The sequence below is a fragment of the Pleurodeles waltl genome, chromosome 1_2 (genome assembly GCF_031143425.1).
Source record: "Pleurodeles waltl isolate 20211129_DDA chromosome 1_2, aPleWal1.hap1.20221129, whole genome shotgun sequence".
NCBI classification, from domain to species: Eukaryota; Metazoa; Chordata; class Amphibia; order Caudata; family Salamandridae; genus Pleurodeles; species Pleurodeles waltl.
This window is the reverse complement of record NC_090437.1, coordinates 147,902,433-147,920,293: the sequence shown is the minus strand read 5'-3', so window position 1 is coordinate 147,920,293 and position 17,861 is coordinate 147,902,433.

Here is a 17,861-nt window from a genome sequence, read left to right as displayed (position 1 = left end):
GTGTGTACCGCCAATGGAATACCGTGGTTGAAAGACCGCCGTGTGGATTCGTGGGTCGTGATAGTGTGGGCGTATTTCTGTTGGCGTGACGGTGGAGGTTTTGTTTTCGCCAGTTTATCACTGACCTTTGGTGTTGCGGACTTGTGTGGGTGTCTCAATTTTTGCGGATTCGAGCATTGGGTCATAATGACAGTGGAATTCCGCTGCTGCGGCGGTGTGTTGGTGGTCTTCTGCACGGAGGTAAGCGGCTTTTGCTGCCAAAATGAGGGCCATAATGTCTTGTGAATCGCAAGGTTCTCATAAAACCTTTGAATTGTTCGGCATTGAACATGTAAGAATGGATTCCAGAGGGGGAAATTGAGAATTGGCTCTAAGAAGAGCTTTATAGATTTTACACCTCAGAGCAGTAGAAACGGGTCTTAACACGGATAGAGAACTGGAATATTTTTTAGGGGACTAGGATGAGCTAAGTATGATATTAGGTATTCAATAAATACAATGCATAAACACTGGGAATCAGTGGATATACTTGGGGATTGGTATGGTTTGATTACACAAATGTATTGGTCTGGATGCACATAAAAGTGTTTTTGTTGTTTCCGACAATTCAATATATGCCATGTGAACAGTTGTATTCTTACAATCTTTGGTAACAAACGCTTGATATATGTAAATATTTTGTATTTGTTTCTAATCACCAATGGTAACTGATATATATTATACAGGACAATCCTGGTGCTCCAGTCAAGCTTTGTAGTCATAATGTATATATTATTATGTTTATGTATGAGATCAGAATTTGTTTGTATTCATATTGATGATACATCTCTATTATGTGGGTTCTTAATTATCACTATCACCACTAACTCCAAGCATGACAACATTATCAGCTAACACCCATTGTTATGAGGGAAATTCTCTCTTATTTTTCTCATTTTCTCTCTTAGAAATCGGCGCATCTCTGGCAATGTCTTTACCTTTAGTAGGTGTGAGTGTTGTATTTTTATCGTCGTATGATTAACATATCGGATATCAACAAGTTCGGCATTATTTTGAGTTAGATAGTTGTAGTCTTTGCCACTCAAGATGGCCGCACTTCTTTGAATTTGTCCTCTGTCTATGTCAGCGGTAGATGAGTCTGTATTCGCGCGGTAACTGCACCCGATAGGACAGAGTTTCTTAGTCAAGGCGGGAAAGTGTCCGACGCGTACTCGTGTCTGGATCGCAGATCATGGAACGTTTACTACAAATATCTCCGTACTCAGATAGGGTACGCTAGTAAACATAACAGGGGTATTTGATTTGTCATTCCCATTAGTTAATTCCTGATGTGGAAATGTTTGTAGCATCTTATTTACTATTGATTGGGCTAATGTGATTTTATTTTGTTACTGCCAATGAGTGCTTTCATACATGTATTAATGGGTTCTAAAGGTTATTAACTGGCAACTAAGGTTGTTTTGTATAGTAGTACACTAATGATAGGAACATGGTGTTTTGAAGTGGCATTGCCATTGAACCTTTAATGTTCACACACTACTTGGCAGATGGACAGTAATCTTAAATAAAGGCGTCTAGGAAGCAGAACATATCGGCGCTAATTAGAAGACGGCTTGCATTTGCAGCACTTTAGATTCCATTACATACGGTAGACCTATTTACAGGTAACCTCAGTACTAGTTTCTGTAATAGCTCGCACACATAGCAGTGGACTGCATGTTGCATGTGAGTTCACTCTTTGAATTGGGTTGGATGCTATAATTTTACTTTCCATGGATGAAGAATTTTTGAATTATTCATATTTAGGTTTGCACATTTGCACAATATTCTAGTACTAATTTCCATTCATAGATTCAATATGTAGATATTATTTATGGTTTGTCACATCAAGTTTGCGTTTCCTGTTGAGCATGTTCTTTCTAGAAACTCTCAACTATCCATCTCACCCCTGGAGTACTGGTGACGGGTTTAAGTATTATCTTGGAATATATTGATTATTTATATTCACTTAATATGTTTAATCCCAATGATATTGCAGCCCTGACGAAGTCAACGGGGTATTCCCCGGACGAAACACGTGTTGGCTGTGGGTGTGGAGTTTAAATGGAATATTACGTTTGGCAAGAACCGCAGATTAATGGCTTGAATGATTTGGGACAATGATGTTTGGCCATGAAATGGATTGGAATATTACGTATGACAACTTTCATCAATATGAACTGAACTAAATTTGGACATTGGCATTAAAGCACTAGAAACTTGTAATTACACTGAAGTTTATTTTGCATCTTATTTTGTGTGTTCTCGTGACACTTTTCCAGAGATACATGGGATGTTGTTCTACAACTTCGGACATTTCAATGACTGTGACAGATAATTTTGTACTATTTGTTTAATATTGTGGATATAAACAAGTGCCTCTTGTTGTTTGTTAACACACATAGCAGTTAGCAAAGTGGCAGTCCCTCATGGTAGCACAGCTTCTCTTCTTTGCAGAGTCCACTCAGGACACCAAAAGTGAACTGATTTGTTTGACTATGGGGTCCAGTAGTTACACCAATATGCATATTTGAAGTGGAGGAGACTTCATAAGAGGCCTTTGAGGATCACAAAGTCCCTTCCCTTCCTTCCCTGGCTCCAGGCACTCTACGGGGGGTATGCACCCCTTAGTGGGAGGAGAGTCACATCCCTATTCAGGTGTAGGTATCAGCTTCTCCCTCCCACCTAGCCCAAGAAAACCCATCAGCCAGGTGATGAGCCATCAGGATACAAATGTCACACCCAAGCTCTCATTGTGTGTGACTGTATAGAGGAAATGCACAAAGTCCAGCTGTCACCTATCCCAGAGGTGTATTCAGAGACAGGAAGAGGCGCGGAATGGGTGAAGTAAGAAAATGCTAACTTTCTAAAAGTGGCATTTTCAGACAATTTAAAATTCACCATGATTTCAAATGGTGAGTACAGAGACACCAACATTTTCTAATTTTTCCCAATCAGAAATTACACTGCGATTCTGTTTGAAGACAACCCCAATGTTAAGTAATGGGAGAGACAGGCTTTGCAGTAGAGGAAAACTGATTTAAGAGTTTTCACTACCTTAACATGTAAACTAAAAGGTACATGTTAAACTTTTTTAATTCAGTGCAACCTACCCTTGGGACTAGCCAGGGCCTAGCTTAGGGGTGACATATGTGTAGCAAAAAGAATGGTTTGTGCCTGGCAAGTGTATACACTTGTCAGGTTGACATGGCAGTTAAAAACTGCACCCACAGGTCCTGCAGTGGCAGGCCTGAGACATGCTTGAAGGCTACTGTAGTGGATGGCACAATAACTACTTCAACCCACTAGTAGCATTTAATTCACAGTCCTTGGGCACACAGAGTTCGCTTTCCTAGGAACTTACAAGTAAATCAAATATGCCAATTGTGGATGTTGCAGCAGATATGCTAATATGACAATATGCTAATGAGTTGCGTATGATGACTAATGAGAAAACCTGACATTTGATTAATAGTAATTGCAAATAACGTGAAATGTGCAAAATGTGCCCACGGGGAGTGGTCACCATCTGTGTTAACAGTACTAAATAATGTGAATTTTTATAAGTTTTGTATCAATATATCATAATTAACTATATAAACTATGTTTTGTAATGCCATACGTTCTTAGCTTAGCCAGAGGCCTAGTCAGCGCTGGGCCTTGCCTGCTTAAACGTGGAGACATGATGAGCTGTTGCAGACTGGAACTGGAGAAGGAGACCTTGAACTGTACAGAGTTCACCATGAAACACTGCTGCAAAAATCTGCAAACTTACCAGCGGACAGGAGACGATCAGAACAAATTGATACAATTATGTGTAGAGTAGGTTAAATGTACTTTCCCAGGACTTGAACAATGGAGCTACAGACTGAGAGCTAGGAGAAACAATTTTGTTACCTGAAGAACCGGATGGTGTATTCATCGACAAGAAGACCAATCATGTTAATGGAACTTGACTCTCAAACTAACGTAGACAAGTGGTACACAAAAACTATAGGTTAGAGTCATAACCCCTGATAAGGTTGAGCAATGGGCTAATTTTGGGATGGACGGAGAGACCCTAATAAAAAGTCATGACATGAAGGGAAAAGTCAGAACGGAGAGGCAAAAGTTGATGACGTCAGGAGACGCTGTCGGAAGTGCTGAAACTTGGGCTGCTTCTGTGAGCCTGAGCCTTGTTGATGACTGATGACCTGGAGACGAAGACTGACTCGTTGCTGATCTATTTTGGATAGGTAGCTATAACCTGACTGACTAATGAATGCGTTTTCTTTCTAAGTACCAACTGCGCTGTTTTAGAATGTTTTTCTCTTTTAGATAGATTTTCCCAAATTAATGATTTTGACAGAATTGTTTTTGCATGAAGCCCCACATGCTGATGCTAATTTGAGGATAGGTAGGCCGACAATGGTGACTTAGGGTGACTAAGACTGACTGACTTAAATTGCTGAATTATTCAATTGCTCATGAATTGCTATGTTTCGTTTGACGTTGGTTGCATACTAATAAAGTACTGAAAATTCAATGCCTATGTTGCTAATAAAGGTTGGAAAATACGAAAGTTGATGAATAAAGGTTTATGATTAGAATTGTAACCAAGAGGGAATAAAACGAACTAACTCCTATATGAGTGATGGTGATTTCTGATTAATTTAGGGCCAGATGTACGAAATTCCGAGTTTGCGACTCGCAAATTGCGAGTCGCAAACCCAGATGCAGGATGGTGTCCCTGACACCATCCTCGAATCTCAAGGGGGTCGCAAAGACTCACCTCATTAATATTAATGAGGTGGGTCGCAATTTGCGACCCCCTTGCGATTTGCAGCACTCACAGGGATGGTGGCCTGTTGGAGACAGCGGACCACTATGTCTGTGACTGCTTTTAAATAAAGCAGTTTTTTTTTTGTATTGCAGCAAGTTTTCCTTAAAGGAAAACGAGTTGCAATACAAACAAAAAAATGAAACGTTTTTGTTTAATTTTTTCAGAGCCATTCACAAAGGGGAAGGGGTCCCATGGGGACCCCTTCCCTTTTGCGAATGGGTTACTACCAGTGTGACACTGGTAGTAATTGCGAATTGTTTTGCGACCGCGTTCGCGGTCACAAAGCAATTCTGCATCGCAATGCGAATCACAAATAGGAAGGGGAACACCCCTTCCTATTTGTGACTCGCATTCCCATTTTGCGAGTCGATAACCAGTTTACCGACTCGCAAAATGGGAATGAGCATCCCAATGTGTTTTTTGCATGTCGCAAACAGTGAAATTCGCTGTTTGCGCCATGCAAAAAGTTTTGTACATATGGCCCTTAGTTCATGGTGTTTTGATTGATCCGATTGATTTGTTGAAACTGTCTTTACTAGTTATGCTTGACTAGGATACTCTATGCGATTCCAAAGATTCTTCGACCTATACGCGTCCCCTTGTAAGTTTACTTACTAAGGACAAGGCGCGCTAACATGGATAAGCCAATGTCACCATGTATAAAGTACAGAGCACCTGCACGTTAGCACTGGTCAACAGTGGTAAAGTGCACAAAATCCTAAAATCCAGGAAACAAGTGTCAGAAAATAGGAGGTCAGAGGGCAAAAAGAGAAAACCACACTAAGGATGCCAGGTCTAACACTCAAGTGAAGCGCTCCAGTACGTTTGGGTCGAGTTTGTGCAATATAAAACTGCACAAAAAAAAAGAAGCTCTGACGGTGGCAGTCTGTGGATGGTCTGTTCAAGATTATATTTAAATAAACTCCTCTTGGCATGAAGTGTTTTCATCTTCGAAGAAAGCCCAGTGTGATAGGGGCCCTACCACTCAGTACAACAGTGATCTTTTGCACCTGCTTCAGCCAAGTATCATTTCCTTTTGTCCTAACCCCTAGAGTTACAGCGATGAACCCTTTCCAGGCTCACTTGTTCCACATTTACAGGGCACTTAAAAGATCCAGGTTCTGTTTGCTTGATAACTCTCGGACCCCACAAAACCTTGAAAAATAATTCAAGATAGAGTTTTTCAATTAAAGAATGTACACCGTGGCTGTGCAGGAATGCAGCACCTGCAATGGACTGATATCCAGCTGGGTCATTAGGATCCAGGTTCTTCAGCAGAGATGTAGTCCGTGGTTGTTTGAGGTAGCACGGCACACATTACTCATGGGTAGACAGGCTGATAAACATACAGGTACTTGCAGAAGTGAGTTAGCTAATCTTCCAAAACTTTATGGTATTCCTATTAATGGCTTCAACTTCACAAATGATGTGATCTCTAGCTGGAATGAGGAATGTAATATTTCCTTCTTGTGATTGGGATTTCTGGACTTACGGCTGCCTGTAACTTGGGAACTTTGTTCTGACATCTTTAATCAAGGACAGGGAGCCCTAGAAATAAACTTCTGTTCAACATAGATACTCAATTGTCTGACTTCATTCAGGATACATAGGTGGTCTTTCCAACCTTGGCGGTAAAAGCCGCTTACCGCTGTCATACCGCGGCGGCAAACGACACGGTCATTCTGACCCACAACAGGCAAACCGCCAAAATACAGACATCCACAAAAGTCCGCCACACCAAAGGGCCGAGAGAAACTGGGGATGACCAAAACCTCCACCGTCACGCCAACAGAAATACGCCCACACTATCACGACACACGAATCCACGCGGCGGACTTTCAACCGTGGTATTCTATTGGCGGTACACACCGCCGCGCTCAAAATACACACACACTTACAAAACACAGCCACATTGGACAATTCAAAATACACACACCTGATACACATACAAACACCACTCCCACACACCCAATTAAATATAAAACACACACCCACATCACCCTCAAACCTCGACTCCAACAGAATCAGGACCACGCACAGAGAAATAGAGATCCGAGCACCCAGACGCGCATTTTACTTTCACCCAGCAATATTACCACGCACTTCACACAACACACCAATACACATCACCAGACTTAGCACCACACAATCCACCCCACACATCACCCACACCACTCCATGGCACCGAGGATAAACTCAGGGTCATGGTGGAGGAAATTGTACAGGTAGAGCCACAGCTCTTTGGGACACAGGTGCAGCACACCACCATTGCCAGGAAGATGGAGCTATGGAGCAGAATAGTCAATAGGCTCAACGCTGTGGGACAGCACCCAAGAAATAGGGACGACATCAGGAAGTGGTGGAACGACCTACGGGGGAAGGTGCGTTCAATGGTATCCAGGCACAACATCGCGGTGCAGCGGACTGGCGGCGGACCCCCACCTCCTCCCCCAGAATTTACAACATGGGAGGAGCAGGTCTTGGCGATCCTGCATCCTGAGGGCCTCGCAGGAGTATCTGGAGGAATGGACTTTGGTAAGTCTAATTTTCACTACTTCATCCCCCCCACCCCACCAGCATGCCAACTCATACCCCCACCCTCACCCCCATCACACCTACTCCTTGCAAAAGTCTCACCATCACAACCCACCCATCCCAACCCCAAGCCCTGCATGCGACCACAAAGCATGGACACCCATCTCCAAAGCATGCCCACTGCACATACCCATCCCCCCCAAACCACTGTCACAAAAGCCCCCACACGGGAATGCCAGCACTGGGGTACTCAGGCACCCACCCATTGCACGCTATGGCACACACAGATGCAATAACCATACTTTTATACCCCTGCAGGACCCGAACGCCATGTCACCGCGCAGGAGGGTCCACAAATGTCCACTCCACCCCCAGAAGAGGCCCACAGTGATGACAGCACCTCTGTCGACCTGGATCTAGATGACCAGCCCGGCCCATAGGGGACCTCGGGACAGTCGGTTCCCCTCAGACAGCTACAGGCCACAGCAGACCTTCCCCCCTCTGGGAACACCAGCACAGCACCCACCCAGCGGGCCCATACCTCTGTCCCCAGGACACGTCAATCCGCGGTGTGTCCACCACTACAGGGCACCCAGGTTAACCCACCACCCCAACAACAACAGGGACCTGGGGGCAGTGGTAGTGGGCACACGGTCCAGGAGACAGAGGCCCAGGGAAACAGGGGAACTGGGAGGGCTGCTGTGCGACAGGGGGGGGGACAGGCCCAGGGAACCCACTCTCCACGAGGCCCTCTCCTCCATCATGGGAGCCTACCATCATTCCCAGGAGACGATGGCGACGGTCCTGGCCAGGTTTCAGGAGATCCAGCTCCTGCAGGAGGAACAGTATTTGGGGTTCAGGGAGGAACTACGAAACATCAGTTCTGCCCTGGGCACCATTGTAGGGGCTCTGAATCAGGTAGTCACCACATTGCGGGACACTGTGGCACCACAAAGGGCCCCTGACACTAGCATGGACCAAGAACTGCCTACCACCTCTGCCGGTGCTAGTGGACAGGAGGCCCCGCCACAGGACCAACAGGCCACCAGCACCCCACCCCCTGCAGAAGGAGAACCACCCCGCAAGCGGGCCCTGAGACCCAGGAAGAAGACAGAGTAAGATGCCAAGCCCCCTGCCAGGAAAGGATACCTCCCTGATTGTCATCCCACTGTCCCACATTGTCACCCTGTCCATCCTTAAACTGCCCCTGCTCCACTTTCCACAGGCATTTGGACAATGCACCTGTGATACAAATAGTCTGGACTCTGCCATGGACAATCCTCCACCATCACCCCTCACCGATTTGCAACCACCCACCAATATAGAGCACTGAAATAAACACAGTTATTGCACAAAACATTCAGGTCTGGCTGTGATTTTGTACAAATGTATTAGACATTACCGTGCCAAAATGCTTATTTACATTGTGATGCCAACATACCACTGTCACACAGCTGTAGTCCATGGGGAAACAAAGCAGATGTCACGCAGTGGGGCCCACATCTCTGAAATCGGAAGGGAAAGTCACAACTCAGTTACCATACACTGGGGGAAAAGGTCAGACAGTAGAAAGGTAGTAGTGTTTAAGTATATGTAATATGCTGGTATGTATTCTCACCTATGTGTCATTGAAAATACTGCTGTATTACTGTGTTCCTGTTGTCTATGTCGTCCTCTTCGGCTTCTTCGTCTTCACTCTCCACAGGCTTCACAGCTGCTACAACACCACCATCTGGACCATACTCCTGCAGAAAAGGCACCTGACGTCACAAAGCCAGGTTGTGAAGCATACAGCAGGCCACGATGATCTGGCAATCCTTCTTTGGTGAGTACAATAGGGATCCACCTGTCATAGGGAGTCAGCGGAACCTGGCCTTCAGGAGGCCGAAGGTTCGCTCGATCACCCTCCTAGTTCGCCCATGGGCCTCATTGTACCGTTCCTCTGCCCTTGTCCTGGGATTCCTCACTGGGGTCAGTAGCCATGACAGGTTGGGGTAACCAGAGTCACCAATTAGCCACACACGGTGCCTCTGGAGTTGACCCATCATGTAAGGGATGCTGCTATTCCGCAGGATGTACGCGTCATGCACTGAGCCAGGGAACTTGGCATTAACATGGGCGATGTACTGTTCTGCTAAACACACCATCTGTACATTCATCGAATGATAACTCTTCCTGTTTCTGTACACCTGTTCACTCCTGCTGGGGGGGACCAAAGCCACATGTGTCCCATCAATGGCACCTATGATGTTTGGGATATGTCCAAGGGCATAGAAATCACCCTTCACTGTAGGCAAATCCCCCACCTCAGGGAAAACGATGTAGCTCCGCATGTGTTTCAGCAGGGCAGACAACACTCTGGACAACACCTTGGAAAACATAGGCTGAGACATCCCTGATGATATGGCCACTGTTGTTTGAAATGACCCACTTGCAAAGAAATGGAGTACTGACAGCACATGCACTAGAGGGGGGATCCCTGTGGGTTGGCGGATTGGTGATATCAGGTCTGGCTCCAGCTGGGCACACAGTTCATGAATAGTGGCTCGGTCAAGCCTGTATGTCAGTATGACATGTCTTTCCTGCATTGTCGGCAGGTCCACCAGCGGTCTGTACACAGAAAGATTCCTCCATCTCGTCGCATGTCCTAGCGGACGGTGCCTATGAAGGACAACAGCGAGCACAGAGTCAATCAACCCACAGGTACGTAACCACAGCTTGCACATAACACGATTCCCAATGCATTGAATGGGTTGTATGAGTGTTGATGCAAGGCCTAGGTATGTGTGACGTAGTAGAAACTAAGCCATGTGGGCCCCTGAAATGGCGGCTGCCTGACCTGTGAAGTGCGACAATGGGATGTGAGGTAAATGCGCTGGCGTGGCACACCGTGGCGGAAGGCGGTCGAAGACCGCGGCGCAAAGCAGCATTGGTTAACATTGAACCCTATGGGTCTCAGGAGCCAATGACGACGTGCGCCGGCGGTCGCGGTACGCACCGCCGCGGGCGTGACTGCCATTTTCTATCTGCTTAATCACTCGATACCTGATCTTCGTCAGGAGAGGACCTACACTGCAAGTGCTGTTGTGACCTCGGTCTGGAAGAGACAATGGCTCATGCGACTGGGGAAAGGGCCCCTGCCTTCACTGCTCAGGAATTGGAGAAACTTGTGGATGGGGTCCTCCCCCAGTATGCGCTACTCTACGGTCCTCCAGACCAACAGATAAGTACACTGGGACCATGCTTTGTGGGCAATGCCTGTGTTGAGTGGGGTGGATGAAAGATGGTGGGGAGGGGAGCGATTGAGGCATGCATCAAACGACGGATGAGAGCATGTGCCACATGGCAAGGGTAGGGATGGGTGGCCACTCACATTGAGCATGCAGAAGGTGATGACTATTCTTCTCCCCCTGTACATTTCACATAGGTCAGCGCCCACCAGAAGATCGATATTTGGCGTGCCATCGCCAAGGACGTCCGGACCCTGGGGGTCCACAACAGACGGGGGACCCACTGCCGGAAGAGATGGGAGGACATCCGACACTGGAGCAGGAAGACGGCAGAGGCTCAGCTGGGGATGGCCTCCCAACGTGGGAGGGGTGCCAGTCGGACTTTGACCCCCTGATGTCCCGGATCCTGGCTGTGGCCTACCCTGATTTGGATGGGCGCGTGAGGACATCATAGCAGACACAAGGGGGTGAGTGCACTCTAATCCTAGTGACTTTGCGCAGTGGAGGTGTCTGGGTGGGGGAGGAGGGCTGTGGGTATCCCTAGGCCAGGGCGATTTCTGTAGGCTAGGCCCCTCCGTAAGGCATGGCCCTGTGCCCCCGCCCTCCAACTCTGTAGGGTGCCAAGTACAGTTAATCATGGCCCTGTGTCATCTATGTGTGCAGCTGTCGTCCATAGTCTTATAGGCCATGTCCCACGGATTGACTAGTGGACCCCAAGTGCGCGGCGTAGTGCAGGGGGCTTCTGTGTCTGTCCTGTCCGCCAACGGTGTCGCCAATGCATGCACTCAACATGTCTTTATTTGTCCCCCCGCCTTTTTTGTGGTCTTCCTGTTCATGTGTGCATTAGCATCATCAGGCGGAGGAGAAGTGGCATCGGAGCACGAGGGAGCTGCATCCCACATGGCCATGGAGGGCCATGCAACGGACTCCAAATTCACCAGTGGGACAGAGGGCGAGGGGAGCACCACAGCGGGGACTCAGGCAGACATCAGTGACACAGACTCGTCCTCTGAAGGGAGCTCCCTTGTGTTGGCGGCAACATCTGTCCCCCCCGCAACAACAGGTACAGCCGCCACCCACCGCACCAGCACCGCCATCCCAGCAGCCCCTCAGTGTTTGCCCCGTGCCCGCTCACCCAGGAAGGTGGGCATCTCCTTCGCCCCAGGCCCCTCAGGCCCTGCCCCAGTCACCCCTGCTGCCCTCAGTGAGGAGGTCATTGACCTCCTGAGGACGCTCACTGTTGGGCAGTCTACCATTTTGAATGCCATCCAGGGTGTCGAAAGAGAGGTGCACCAGAGTAATGCATACCTGGAGGGCATTCATTCTGGTCAGGCTGCCCTTCAGCGATCGTTCAACACTCTGGCCTCAGCACTGATGGCAGCCATTGTCCCTGTCTCTAGCCTCCCCCCTCCAACTTCCTCCACCCATACCCTATCACCTATACCTCTGCCTATCCCAGACACACCATCAGACCAGCCGGCACACACCTCAACACCCAAGGGAAGCTCAGCCAGACATAAGCACCACACATCACACAGGCATTCACACAAGCAACATCCACATACAGACATACCAACACCCACTGCCTCCACTGTGTCCCCCTCCTCCTCGTCTCCCTCCTCCCTCCCTGTCACGTCTCCACTCACACCTGCATGCAAAACATCTTCAGCCACTACGTCCATCACCAGCACACACACCAGAACCCACCGCACAAGTGCAGTCACCACCCCCACTACCATTTACACGTCCCCTGTGTCCTCTCCCAGTGTGTCTGTGACCCCCTCTTCCAAGATACACAAACGCAGCAGCCACCCACCCAACAGCCATCCACCTCACGACAGCCTCCAGCCCAAGCACCTGCACCCAAAGACACCAGACTTAAAACTCCTACAACCACAACCTCTTCCTCCACTCCCATACCCACTACACCTCCCCATCCCACTGCTCCTAAAAAGCTTTTCCTGTCCAAACTTAACCTCTTTCCACCAACTCCCCCACCCCGTCCATGTCATAGGACTACAGTCAGCACCTCAGCCACGACAAAACCGGGCCCTGTCATGACATTCTGCCATGGACTGTGGAGTCCCCCACCCTCCAGGGCAGCCAGTTCAGTACAGAGCCAAGGCACGGGCAGCCCACCCCCGGAGAAACATCCCAAGATAGGCAGTGGCCGGCACGAGAGGGTGAAAACACCAGGGACTAAAACCCCTACCATGGCTCCGGCAAGAAGTGTGGAGACAGCTGGCACACCGCCCAAGGTGGGGAAGGGCCACAGGCGATCAGGGAAGGCTGGGAAGGGCAGCACGCCGACAACACCGCCATCAGCCCAGCTGGTCAGGAGGGCCCCGCCAGCCCCATCCCAGGTGGGGAGGAGGCCACCAACAGGCCCGGTACTGCAGCCCAGGAGGGCCCCGCCAGCCACAGGACAGATGGTCAGGAAGGCCCCACCAGCCACAGGACAGGTGGCAAATGACCTCCACGCCATGGTCGGATCCGCTGCACTGGGCCCTTCATCCTAAGTACCGCGGCACTGGGCACCGCCGTCTCAAGCACCGCTGAACTGGGCACCGCCGTCTCAAGCACCGCTGCATTGGGCACCGCCGTCTCAAGCACTGCTGCACTGGGCCCTTCATCTCAAGCACCGCTGCACTGGGCACCGCCGTCTCAAGCACTGCTGAACTGGGCGCCGCCGTCTCAAGCACCGCTGAACTGGGCACCGCCATCTCAAGCATCGCTGCACTGGGCACTGCCGTCTCAAGCACCGCTGCACTGGGCCCTTCATCTCAAGCACCGCTGAACTGGGCACCGCCGTCTCAAGCACCGCTGAACTGGGCACCGCCCTCTCAAGCACCGCTGCACTGGGTACCGCCGTCTCAAGCACCGCTGCACTGGGCCCTTCATCTCAAGCACTGCTGCACTGGGCACTGCCGTCTCAAGCACCGCTGCACTGGGCCCTTCATCTCAAGCACCGCTGCACTGGGCACCGCCGTCTCAAGCACCGCTGCACTGGGCCCTTCATCTCAAGCACCGCTGCACTGGGCACCGCCGTCTCAAGCACTGCTGCACTGGGCACCGCCGTCTCAAGCACCGCTGCACTGGGCCCTTCATCTCAAGCACCGCTGCACTGGGCACCGCCGTCTCAAGCACCACTGAACTGGGCCCTTCATCTCAGGTACCGCTGACCCATGAGCGGCAGGGGCTGGCCCGCATCTGTGTCGGGCAGGGCTGCACGAAGCACTCTGGGCACCAGTCCCCCTCCAGAACCAGTGGAGACTGTTATCCACTTGTGAGACTGTGGCTTTGCACTCCCCAGGATGGTACAGTGGGCAACCCACCCACTGTAGAGACTTGAGAGACTGTGGCTTTGCACTCCCCAGGATGGTACAGTGGGCAAACCACCCACTGTAGAGACTTGAGAGACTGTGGCTTTGCACTCCCCAGAATGGTACAGTGGGCAAACCACCAACTGTAGAGACTTGAGAGACTGTGGCTTTGCACTCCCCAGGATGGTACAGTGGGCAACCCACCCACTGTAGAGATTTGAGAGACTGTGGCTTTGCACTCCCCGGGATGGTACAGTGGGCAGCCCATCCACTGTCTGGACTTATGAGACTGTGGCTTTGCACTCCCCAGGATTGAACAGTGGCCATGGAGGCCCCTCGTGGATCTGGCGTCGTACACTCATCTGGCTGAGGTGCCCCCCCTTCTCTTCCCCCTGAGGTGCCTGTAGTTTTGCTATCTGATGCCCCTGCAGTGTTTTCTCCGTTGGAGTCAGGTATCCTGTGTGGGCTTTGCCCATGTGATTTGGGCCCAGTGGTCCACGGACAATGCCTGCTACTATGCTCGGACTTGTACATTTATGTATATAAGAGTTTTTGATGTGTATATATATTTTTAAGCCAGTAATACAATATATTCCAATGTTTAGAATCATTTCCTTTTATATTTGCATTCTTCCGGGGGGTTTGGGGGTGTCACTCTGATGTGTTGCTATGCATTGATGTGTGTGTTGTAGTGGGTGGGTGTGTCGCGTATGTGTGTACCCGTAATATTTTCTCCTCCCCTCTCCCCTGTGTTGTAGGTGCAGTACTCACCGTTGTCTTCTGCGCCGGCGTTCGTGCTCCTGGTAGAGGAGTAGGAACACTATCGCTGGGAGTATGTGGAGTTCGGGTTCCATGCTGTCCTGATTCCTCGTGGGCTGTATGGAGGTGAGTGTTTTCCCTTCGAAATGGCTGTTTCCGCTATGTTTTTATCGGCGGGGCTACCGCCCAGGAAAAGGTGGCAGATTGGTAGGTTGTGATACAGTGGGCGGTACATTGTCTCCCGCCTGTCTGTTGGCGGTGACCGCCGCGCTGTTTGTTTGTGCCGCCGTGGCGGGCGGTGTGGTAATGTGGCGGTCTCTGTTGGCGGTTTCCGCCAGGGTCGGAAATTCCATTTTTTTTCCCGCCAGCCTGTTTGCGGTTTGGCCACAGGTTTAACACCGACCGCCAGGGTTGTAATGACCCCCATAATTACTTGTAGTCCAATAACATTTCTCATTTATTGTTTTAGCATAGTCATGTTTTTGTGTTTTTTAATAGTTGATCTACATTGCACTTCCATTTAATTTACGATCGGGTGAAGCTCAATCATGAATAACGTCTTTAAGTCTATTAATGTCTCTATTGCCAAACTTTCTTTTAGCCCCTTACAGCCCAAAATTTTAAATTGTGGCACCACCTTAAATGCAGCGCCATATTTCTTGCACCTATCAGCGCCCCTCTAACACCGTCATATGTGCGCCGTATTAAACATAAAGGTGCACCATGGCCAAGTTGGGGACAATAGCATCAACATTTTTGATACTATTTTGTACATTGCAGGTTTATCACCAAAAATGTTGCCACTAATCCTGCAAGGTACATAGGGGCCCATTAAGAATAATGGTGTGCTACCTTTTAATGCCTGCTCTGTGCAGGTATTAAAAATAGCTGCTTAAAATGGCACAGTGGAGTCTTATAAATTCCACACTGGGCCATTTTGCGGTCCCCTTAATGGGGCCCCTGGTGCAGGCATAATGTGGTGCAAGGGGTTACAAAGTGGCACAATGTACATATTGTACTACTTTGTAAATCTGGTGCAGCAAATTTCGCCTCGCTGAGCCACATTAGCATCATAAACAATTATGCTAATGTGGTGCAAGGAGGCGCTAGGCCTTTGTAAATCTGTGCCTATGTGTTTCGACTCCCCTTATGCATAAATACCCTGCCTCACCACCAGTGATGTTGAGCCCTATTTTGATGTTTGGGCCAGCTTGTGCATAAGCAGTCATATGTTTTGTACAGAAATGGAATCCTGGCCAAATGTATATCAGTTTTTACCCACTTATTGGGAATTTGAAAAGTATCCATGGTTTGTCGCTTCCCCTGTAGTGTAGTGATAAAATAGCCAAATAATGTAGCAAAATTGTGTGTTTTTATGTACTAAGAAGCTATTCTGTGCATGTAATGTTTGCTGTGCTAAGCTCACCGTCTTCCCAAGTTTCAGGAGCAGACAGAGTGGAAAAAAATATTTTTACCACAGTTTTTGAAACGTTTTAAGTGGTAATCAGTTTTTCCTAATTTGTGCTTTCTATCTATATATAGTTTGTTGTGGCAATAGTTGTGCAACCCATGACTGGACTCAGAACTTTGTGTACTTGTGAAAAGCAGACAGAATTGAGTTAATCAATAAGGAGCCATTGGTGTATAGCTTGATGTTTTTTTTCATCATATAAACTAATTGTTGAGATGAAATTTTTTTTATAATAGAAATGTGATAATGTTCTCAATTTAACTGCATCTCACAATGATGTTTCATTGTATGTAGCCCATATATCAATTCATAATGTAAAATCCATAGAATGACAAATGTTTGTAAAGGGTTATTTGTACAACTCTGTCTTTTAGATTACCCACAATACCATGTGATTCAGAGCACATTTTGCAAAATATACTCCTTTTTTGCAAACCAACTTACACTGGGAAGCTAAAAAAGGAGAGAAGTTCAATTGATAACAAAAGAAGGGGCAATATGTATGAAGAAATTGCCTTGCGAATCGCAAATAGCGATTTTTAAGAAATCACTATTTCCGAGTCGCAATAGGCCATGTAACATAATTGCGAATCGGAATTAGCGATTTCTTAAAAATCGCTATTTGTGGTTTGCGAGGCCGATTTACCGAATCGCAATTTGCATTTTCGCAATTTGCGATTCGGTAATTGAAAATCGCAAATTGCAAGAAATTTCGATAAAGCACACCTGGAGGAGCCTGATGACATCACAAGCAGGAAGAGAGTCATCCCAGGCAGTTTCAGGTGCCACACGCAAACCAGCATCCAGAGAGAGCAGCCCAGCCACACTGAGCAACACTCTGAAGGAGGCAGCACACCTGAACAAGGATGGACACCTCAGCCCAAGGAAAGGAGAAAGGAGAATAAAGAGGAAGCTCAAATTCAGCGAGCAAGAGCTTGAGGTGCTTACAGAGGAGGTGGTCAGGAGCCATGACTGCCTTTTTGGTAAAAGCTCACTCCAGGTGCCGGAGAGTGAGAAAAGGAGACTCTGGGCAGATATTCAAACCAAAATCTGTGCAATTGGAGTGGCACAGTGCTCGGTAGACGAGATTAAGAAGAGGTGGTATGACCTGCGGTCCCGTGCGAAGGAGAGGGTTGCAAGAAGACTGCAGGAGGCCAGGGGCACAGGAGGCGGTCCACCCACAGAGGCACCATCCACCCCATTAGAGGACCTAGTGGAGTTGACACTCCTCCCTGAAGCTGTGACTGGGGTCACAGAGATAGACACCTCCGGCACACCAAGTACCAGCCAAGGTAAGTGCAATATTGAATTGTAACCCCACATGTGTATGCACAAAAGCCCCATAGGAATTAGCAAGTAATGTAAAACATTGTGAGATGTAGTCCATTCCACATCTTAGTAGCAGTACAACAATGCATTATGGGAGTGGCAGTCCACAACCCAGAGCTGAAACTTGCACGTACAATGTAATTAAGTAGAGCAACACCCAGAGGAACACATCACTCACAACACAGTGAAGAGAAGTACCTGTACCTTTATTACCATTGTGTGCCCTTACTTGCAACAAACATAACTGACATGCTGCATATTGTCGTTGCAGGTGGGCTAGGCCTAGCAGCCACAGCATCAGCCAGTGTAGGCGAGACTGACACCCATCTAGCCTCTGATTCAAACACAAGTGG